Genomic DNA, 9,783 nt, shown 5'->3' with positions numbered 1-9,783 from the left:
AGTGAAGTTTATTTGTTTGTTTTTTTAACTAGAAATGTGAAAAAAAAATCCAGGGAATAAAAGCTAAAGTAAAAATTTTCACACAAATCCTCAGCAAAGCCAACTCTAGCTCTTCTGATTTTAACTTTCTATGAATTCCAACTACATTGACCTAAGCCACCATATACCAACAAACCTCTGGTTGTAAGGAGAGTCAGAAAAGAAAATAGGAATGGGTTGCTATATCTCCTTACTGATTTCTGGAAAAGTGACTCCAAGAACATGCCCTGCTGAAAATTAACAAGTGTTGGCATGTTAGCATATATTAAATAGAACAAAAAGAAATAACAAATGATAACAATAATCCTTGCTTGCTATTTGAAATGACCTCGCCTCAAAGATGTGTTTATTCGTTTGTTTTTGAAAGACAGCCATTACCCTTGAAATTAGCACAGGCTAAAATAGAAAAGATACAGCACTTACCTACTGTTGATTATACATTTTCGTGTTGTCATCTTCTCTCAGATACATAAATATGCCTAAAAACCTATTAATTCTTTAACTCCATGGTTTTCTCATGAAGAAATTGGACTGTATTTTTACCAGTTAAGTCCCAAATGAAACGTGGTTCCTCAAGTCTCTTCTAAATAGTCAGTTGAACCGAAACTGCCAAAGAATCTTTCCAGAATACAAGGACTGCCTAATAATTGATGCATTCCACCCAGTGAGATTTCACCCTAAGAGCAGTATGGTTGAAGTTAAATATTAAATTATTGTACCAAGTACATAGTTTTTAAAATAAAGGAATCACAGATTTTTCTCTGGTGTGTTTTGGGTTATACATTACTTTTTTTTTTTTTAAGGTATCATTGATATACACTCTTATGAAGGTTTCACAAGAAAAACAATGTGGTTATTACATTCACCCTTATTATTGAGTCCCCCCCATACCCCATTGCAGTTACTGTCTATCAGTATAGTAAGATGCCACAGAGTCTCTATTTGTCTTCTCTGTGCTGCCCTGTCTTCCCCACCATGACCCCACACATACCATGTGCACGAATCATGATACCCCACAATACCCTTCTCCCTCCCTCCCCACCCGCCCACCCCCACCCCTCCCTTTGGTAACCACTAGTCCCTTCTTGGAGTCTGTGAGTCTGCTGCTATTTTGTTCCTTTAGTTTTGCTTCGCTGTTATACTCCACAAATGACGGAAATCATTTGGTATTTGTCTTTCTCTGCCTGGCTTATTTCACTGAGCATAATACCCTCTAGCTCCATCCATGTTGTTGCAACAGTTCCTGCTATCTTTAATACCTTAAATGCAGGAAAAGATACCAGCAAAATGATATATTAACTCTTGCAACATAGCACACCAAGTTTGTAAGGAACTATGAGTAAGTGATAGGCTCTCTGTACATTGAAATTTTTAGTGAACAACTATGAATGATAATTTGCTCTTTTAAGGAAATTGAGTATTAGTGAGACAATGAACCTCATGGGAAATTTGTATTATGGCACTAGAAAAATCACTAAGTCACCAGAGATGTCTCTACTCTCTTTACTCTTCTCCTTCCGTGAGATCATAATGTGATTCCCCTCATCACAAAAAAATAACAGTAAACCTTCTTATCTTTATCTGGAATTCAGAGAAAATGGAAGAGCACACACTATCCATAAATATTATTCTTTACCTCCCTCTTCGCATTATGGCATGTATGGTATATACATAGGTATAAATGTTTAGTAAATTGTGACACCCTTGGAAAAAAACCCTTTGTTAAGTGTCACGTCATATCAAACATTTTAGAAACAAAGGTGCCAAAAATCCAAAATATTGTGCTTTAATAAAATTCAGTTACAAGTTTCCTTTTCTAAAAGCTTTTAGTCATGTTTTCTACATGTATATGTTACATAATGTCTTTGTTACTAGCCCATGGAAAACTATTACTTTGGCATTATCTTAATTTGACTGAATTGTACACCTAAAACTGAAAAAAATGGCAAGTTTTATGTTATTTTTTTAAACAATTAAACAAATTTAAAAAGTGTGCTGCAGGGGTAGCTGAGGACAGCCAGTTTTCTGTTACAGCAAGAAAGGAAAGAGACCACTCAGAAGAGATGTATGATTTATGGGATTTTCTTAATTGCAGATTTTAAGTCATAGAAGGCATAATGGAGACCTTTGCCCAGTCAGGAACGATGTGGATTGGGGTCTGTGAGACGGCATACACAGGAAACTGTAAGTGAAAAAAGTAACCTAGGAGCTTGGACTTTGTGGTTAAAGGTATGATGGCATGAGTTCTGATGAACTCTTAAGGGGAGTTAAATAGTTCCAAATATAACCTTCTGCTTGTCATTGGTATCTTAGATATTCTGTCCTAAGAAGTATGGGGGAGAGATGATACCATTTTGCCAATAGCACTGAATTCCATGGGTCCCCTTTTCAATCTGTCAAGGACAGTGTCAAAGGTGAGAAAGACGTGGTATTATCATGCTTTTTGTTTAACCTTTTCTTCAAATGAAATGTAAGCCAATTACAAAGGTTCTAAATTCACACTTTACAGATGTGTGTGTGTGTGCATATGTAGCATATGTAGTAGAGTCTGAATCCACATGTAACTGGGATGTCATTCTTCCCACTCAAGGAAAGCAAATTTTGTGATGTCTTCCAGAGAGAGATATTTTCTACATATAATGAAATCACTAATCACCAAATTCATTATGATAATGCATTATTAATTTAGGGTTCAGTAAATAATAGCATTGGGGTTTACAAGTTTAAACTGGTATGCTTTATGTCTATGTCCTAGTGTCCTTTAGACTGTATTGGGGGCATTCCACACAAAGAGTAAATTTTCTCTCAAGATGGGCCTTGTTTGCATGAACATTGGAGTCCTGTTGAAGGTATCTGGCATAAAAAGATTTTTTTTTAACCTGCAGGTTTTTTATGGTTTTGATTTTGTCAGAGAGAGAGAGAGAGAATAGTGGTCATTTTCTAAAAAGAAAAAGAAGAGAAATATTGATTAAGGCATATTTGGCTCAACAGAGTATTTTGTTCAAATTCACCCATATTTCCAATTTCAAACAAAATGACAAGCTAAGTCAAATTCAGATTATTTAAATTTCCATAGAAAAAAGAATAAAGAAGTAAAAAAAAATTTCCTAAAAAGCATATGAGGTTCTCCAGAAATAAGCAGGGAAATTGATATTTATCATATAGGCTTTAAATTTGGGGAAAAAGTGATATGGACTGTTAAAACATAAACTTGATGCACATTAAGTGTGCAATAGCATTATGTCTAAAAACAAATGTACATACCTTAATTAAAAAGTACTTTCTTATAAAAATTTTGACATTCATCTGAGCTTTCAGCAAGTCATAATCACTGATCAAAAATCACCAAAACACATATAATAACAATGAAAAAGTTTGAAATATTATGAGAATTACCAAAATGTGATAGAGATAGAAAGTGAACTAATGCTGTTGGAAAAATGGTGCTGATAAACTTGTGTGATGTAGGGTTGCCACAAACCTTCAATTTGTAAAAAAAACACAGTATCTTCCAAATGCAATAAAAGGAAGTATGCCTGTTGCCGATTTTAAGTCTCTAATAGTGCTACTTCTTTTCATTTTATAGCTTCTCTTTTTTGTTAATCTACTGTGACTTTCCTGCCTTCTCTTGGGTTAATTGAATATTTTTTGTAGTTCCACTTTATCTACTAGCTTTTTAGCTATACCTCTATTTATTATGTTGCTGTATTTGTTCTAGGACTAACAGTGTAATTACTTGACTTATCAGTGTGTATTCACTGTCAATTTGTTGCTAGTCACACTTTACATTTTGTACCTGACACTTCCTCATTTTTCAATTTTCACTTCTCACTTCACATTTTAACACTTTACATTTCCAAAATGTAAAAACCTTACACTACTATCATTCCATTTACTCACTTTCCTTCTTTGATGTACGAATTAGGAAGAAGAAAATAAAAATTCCTCATTTCTGAAAATGCCATTTTCAGATATTATTGCTTATGTAGAAAATTCAAAAGGATCTATAAATCATTTGAAAAAATAGAAGTGTTTAGCAGGTAGCTAGATATAAAATTAATATATAAATCAGATGTATTTATATTCAACAGCAGCAAACAATTAGAAAATATTATTAAAGAAAGGATTTAAAACTCATACAATACTACTACAAAGGAAAGTTATTAACCTCTATTGAGCCATAGGAGACCCAAATAAATGGACTTCTGACTTCTCCACCCTTGCTGTTTACTACACATCACTGCTCTGCAGATGCACACTTCTATATCATCCCAAAACATCTGGGGAAGGGAGGCTGGAGATTAAGGAGTGACTTGTCTCTGAGACCTGGTTTAGGAAAACTCACCTCACTTCTGGAAGTGAGAATAGATTGCATCTTTAATCTGTGAAATTATTATGCTTAAGGCAAAAGTTTTTTAATGCTTGGTAAGAGTCTACTGATACAAAGAAATCAATAATGTCTCATCAATAGCCAAGTGTCTTAGTGAATTTAGGCTGCTAAATTCAATAGTGAATTTACCATTGACAGGGTGGCTTATAAACGATAGAAATTTACATCTCTCCGTTCTGGAGGCTAGAAGTCAGATCAGAATGCCATCATCATCGTCAGGTTTCGGTGAGGCCCTCTTCCAGCTTACAGATGGCCATCTTATTTTTGTAATACTCACATGGCAAAAAGAGGGTGAGGAAAGTTTGTAGGGTCCCTTTTATAAGGGCACTAATCTCAATCATAGGAACTCCAGCCTCATGACCTAATCATCTCCCAAAGGCATGACCTTCTAATACTATCACACTGGAAATTATGCATTTGCAGGGGACACAAACATTCAGTCCATTGTGCCAAGGTTTATAGAGATCTTAACACTTGGATTCAAAAAACAACAGTTTACCACATTCACAGCATGGTGCCCAAGAAATTCAGTCTAATGTATGTGGGGGTGTGTATGAGTGTGTGTACATACACATAGAATGGGGACAGGGGAGGCAGAGGAAACATACCTCCTAATTAAAATACCAGGGAGAATGGCATTTTAACTCCAGGGGGAAGGGTGTTCCTGGCCTGGGGCAAAACCCCCTATGTAACCAGTGAAACTGAAATAAGTCAAGGGAAAGTGTAGGTTAGGAGAAACTGCCTTCATTGCTCACAGCTTACTCAAATTTGCTAGCTAGGCTCAGCACCATCCATCTCCTCCATTCATGGCTCATGCTGCACCACCTTGTGCACTCTTTACTTTCTGCCCGCCCCTTCTGGGAGAACCCCATTGGTGGGTCCTTGGTGAATGGCAGATGCCAGACAAATTACATACCAGCAATAGAGGAGAGGGGAGAATGGCTGTTTTCTCTCCACCCCTTGCCCCAGATCAACAGGAGGCTCTGCAGTGATAAACACTCATTAATATGTAAATGAACTAAGGCTAGGCAGGAGATTCTGGGAATTTTGTCATTTACCCCACAGGCATGAGTACTGATTTTTTTCTATTTAAAAGATAGTTGTTTTATTATAAAATTGATTAATGATCATCACACTAAATATGGAAAAATATCAAGAGAATTTAAGATCCATTGTATCCTCATTACCCTAAAAGTAGTATATTTCTGTGCATTTGTACAAAGATTTCTCTACCTGCAAATTCATGTTTGTGTGGATCAGAGCAGAGACTATTCCACTCAAGTGGAGTGCATCACTTAGGTTGTCTGTGAGCCCCTGGTAGAGCAGCTGCTTAACATCAGAGTATGTTTGGGGCCACCAGAGCAGAAGTCCAGACGTATAGTCTGATCTTTATGAAGTCCAGGACTGTGAATCTGCTCTGCAGATAGACTTCTAATCTGTCAGATCTGTCAGATGAATTCAGCCTTCCTGAAAGAGACTGGGTAAGAGGGAAGTTATTGGAGGATATGAAAGGAGTGTAGGTAGATAGAGCTCCAGCATCTAAAGACTAGAGGGAACAGGTACAAGGACAGAGTGAGACAGGGTGAAACCATCTCCTGACCCTCCTTTGTTCCTTCCTTTAAAAGCCTTCATGCTCTAGATAAAAGAGAGCTGCAGTATAGAACAAAGCATTGTGCTTCTCACTGCTAGAGGGACCTACAGTTCCCCTGTGGAATCGAGTCAAGCTTTTCACCTACCTGGGGAGAGAGAGAGGAGGATTTAGTGATCTGCAGTAGACTGGTAGCCACAAGGAAAAGGGCTGGACAAAACCTTGAGCAAACAATGACAATGGTCATAAAGCAAAAACAGAGGACACTTGAGCAGAAGGAATGCAAAGTTTTGATTATATGAGAAACTTCTTCCTTCTTCTAGGACTTTTCAGGGTAAAAGCTGGAAAGGGAAATCAGAGCAAAATACTAAATATCCACAAGAAGGGTCTCAGAGCACTGGGTTTTGTGTATTGCTGCTGAAGGGGTGCAGAACAAATCTCCCCAAAATGTGCCACTTTGGCATGTGGACTATTTTGAGCTGAAGGCAATCAAGACCCTGAGGACTCAAGAGAAACTTCTGCCCCTCCTTTAACTACCTAGAAGAATCTAGATTGGGTTCTTCCCCCAGGATAAGAGTTATTAGAATTTTATCTGAGTGACATATCTGGATGGCAGGGCAAATATCTAGTTATCAAACATCTGCTCTGCTTATTGCCCTGTGTGTGAACTGCCTTTCTCCCCTCTGAAGTCCAAGGCCCCTCTCCCACTCCTCAGCTCAGGATGGCATATATACCTCATTTTACCTTTCTGTCTTTGAACTGCTCCTGTATGTGGGGTTAGCATATGGAGGAAATTAAATTTGTTTTTTTCTCCTGGCTCATGCCAGTTTGATTCTCAGAGCAGTGAAGAACCTTGAAGTGTAGAGATTTTCCATCCCCAGTGTTACACATGTGAAACATTTATCCTCAATGGGTAAGGTCAGGAAAAACATGTACAGAAACCCACTCATACATTTCTTTACAAAGACAGTGTCAGACCAAATGCCATTTACTGCTGCACTTTATTCACATCAAGGGTGTAGTGGCTTGTGAGGATAATCAGCTCAGTTATAGAGGGGGGTAGCTTGCATTTTCCTAATATGTATATAGTATATTAGGAGTCAGCTGTGAACCACAGTATGAGGATAAGACAATTACATAAATAACCTACCAATTATACAGCATAAAATCAGTTCCATAAATTAAATGTACCTAGAATGTCATGTGAGTTCAAAACATGAAGATATCAAATGTGGTTAAGAAAATCTGTGTAAGCTTTGAGCTAGAGGTGACATTTAAGGCTTGAAATAAGCAGAATTTGAACATGCTGAAATTGCAAACTCCAGATGGAGGGAATAGCAAGAGGAAAGATACAGAGGAAGAAAGACAAAGGGTGCATACAAATGGTAACAGACAGTCCTCTTTGAGGTGTAGATATCTCAAGATGGAGGTGTCTAGCAGATAGGAATTTTTTTTTAATGTAGATTTGAGAATCTTCTGTGTTGAGGTGGTGATTAAGACACAGAAGGAAAATATCTACAGAGAAGAGAAGACACTAAAAGATGGAATCTGAGGACTACCCCAAAACTGAAGGAGAGAAAAATACCCCAAAACAGAAAGAGAAAACATAAGTCATGAGAGAGTTGGGAGGGCAATACAGTGTAGCTAAAGGTAAGAGACCACAAGCATTTAAGGAAAAGTATGAACGGTCGAAGATGAGAACCAAGGCAAGACAACTCCTAAGGCAACTAGGTGCCGACTAGTGACTCCAGTAGAGCAATTTCACAGTATGAAGGGGTTTATGACTGAATCAATTCAGTGGAGGCAGTATTCTTTCTTAGACTCAAGTGCAGTCTCTGTGCCTGCTTGATACCTCACCCTAGAGATCCTTCAGCTCAAGTGTTGGGAGGATTCCTTCTCAAGAAAGTGTGCTGGATGCCACAGGCCCCTCCACTTCAGAGAAATCAACTGAATTTACTCCTAAAGAGCTAAAGGAACAGACTGACACTCGATCTAGAGTCACAGCAAATAATCAGGTGTGTGGAGCTTGGCGTCTTTTGGCCCTGAAATAATAGCTGAGTCTGGAGAGATTTCAGAGCTAGACATAATGCTGGCTAATACAGTAGCATACAATCGCAGATGTTTCATCATCAGAAAGATATATTTTTGATGGCATTGCATCTTTCATGACTATTGGGACCTTATTTTTTCAAACCTTGGACAATAGGTGTTTGTTAATATTTAGTTTTGCCTTCAGTAACTTTTGCTGCTGTTTTAAAAAGTAAAGGTTCATTTCCATAGAAAGATCTATAAAGTGCTCAAAAGTAATGTATACTTAGGTTGCACTCTTCTGTAGGGAAGTTTTTAAAAGAAACAAAAATAAAACAAAAACTTCCCAACTTGGGCTCTATAGTTTCAGTTAGATTTTAAAAATTAAGTTAACAATAAATATAGCTCAAGAATATATAAAATATATCAAATAAATTAGATGGAACTTGATTTATTACTTAATAAAACCCCATTAGTAGATTCACAAGGCAAGAGCTCAATTTAAATTCAATGCAACAGACAATTCTCAGAAACAGAGAAGGTATCTTTTGATGATAGATAAAAATGAGATGAAATGTTTCCTTGAAAATAACATGCTACCTGAAGATTATGAAAAGACACAGTAGAGGGAGGTGAAGAGAAGGATGTGTTGAAATTTAACTTTCCAGAAGTCCATATGGACATTTAAAATTAAACTAATTAAGCGAAAAATTATCTTCTTATATAATATCAGAAACTCCTGAAACAAGCATCTGGGAAAATCTTTATTTTTAGAAGTATTGAGCATCACATTGGCTGCTTTGGCTGTAGTTATATTTGGAGATTACTTACTCAGTCTCTTTTCTCAAACTCATCAATCAGCAAAGTAGCTCCTCCTCCCCCAGGGGAGGAATGAGAGAAGAGGCAGGGAAAATATTAAAGCGTTTCTTCCATACTGTTCTTGAGATTTCAACCCCTCTAGGATGCCAAGAACCTATGGGAAAATGTGCTCCCCAACACCTGTCTCTAGAATGACTAGGTACTCTGGTTTGCTGGGAACAGTCATGATTTACACTCATTGTCCTCAGGTAACTATTAGCAGTACACCTTCTAATTCTCAGAACTGTCCCAATTTACACAATAAATTATAGGGACACCCTACATGTGGAGCAGTTGTCCTCTATGGACTAAGAATAATATAATACCTAAAATGGAAATCTCAAAGACAATGCTTTCAGAGATCATTACATAGTTTGTTAGGAGAGAAGTTTCTCTGAGTGTATACATAGGTAACTAGGACTAAAAGTGCAGCTTCTCTCCTGAGCAGGAAGCTGGCTTTGCAAATGCCCTTAGCTATTGATGATCATGCCTCCCTTCCTTTGGGAGAGTAAGAGGGAGAGGACACCGTCCAATAAAAATAAAAAAGGTTCATAATACTTTTTGCTTAGCCTACAAGATGGAGGAATATTAAATTGCAAAACAAACCAAAAAAATTATAAAATCAAACATGCAATAAAAGTGATGTCAAGCAGATATCTTTTTAACTTTATTCTGTATATGTAAGAGTTAGTTTGAACTGCTTAGAAATAAAAGTAGGTTTATATTTTTTAATTTAAATTGTAGAATTGTTAGTGATTTTCAATAAATCAGTTTGTACCTTTTTACTCTTTCTCTCCATGAGATAAAAGGCTTCATGTAATCTTTGGTTCAAGCTAATGAGCACACCAAAATAGTTCACCTATTTATTAAGTCCATAGAT

The 9,783-nt window shown here is 37.0% G+C and overlaps 1 pseudogene; it reads left to right on the top strand.

The window, feature by feature from the left end:
• Positions 1-9,246: 9,246 nt before the first annotated feature.
• On the top strand, positions 9,247-9,436 carry LOC118922675 (small nucleolar RNA U3; annotated as a pseudogene).
• The last annotated feature ends 347 nt before the right edge of the window (positions 9,437-9,783 follow it).

Source organism: Manis pentadactyla, chromosome 7 (genome assembly GCF_030020395.1).
Source record: "Manis pentadactyla isolate mManPen7 chromosome 7, mManPen7.hap1, whole genome shotgun sequence".
NCBI classification, from domain to species: domain Eukaryota; kingdom Metazoa; phylum Chordata; class Mammalia; order Pholidota; family Manidae; genus Manis; species Manis pentadactyla.
This window is presented reverse-complemented; position numbering and strand designations above follow the sequence as displayed.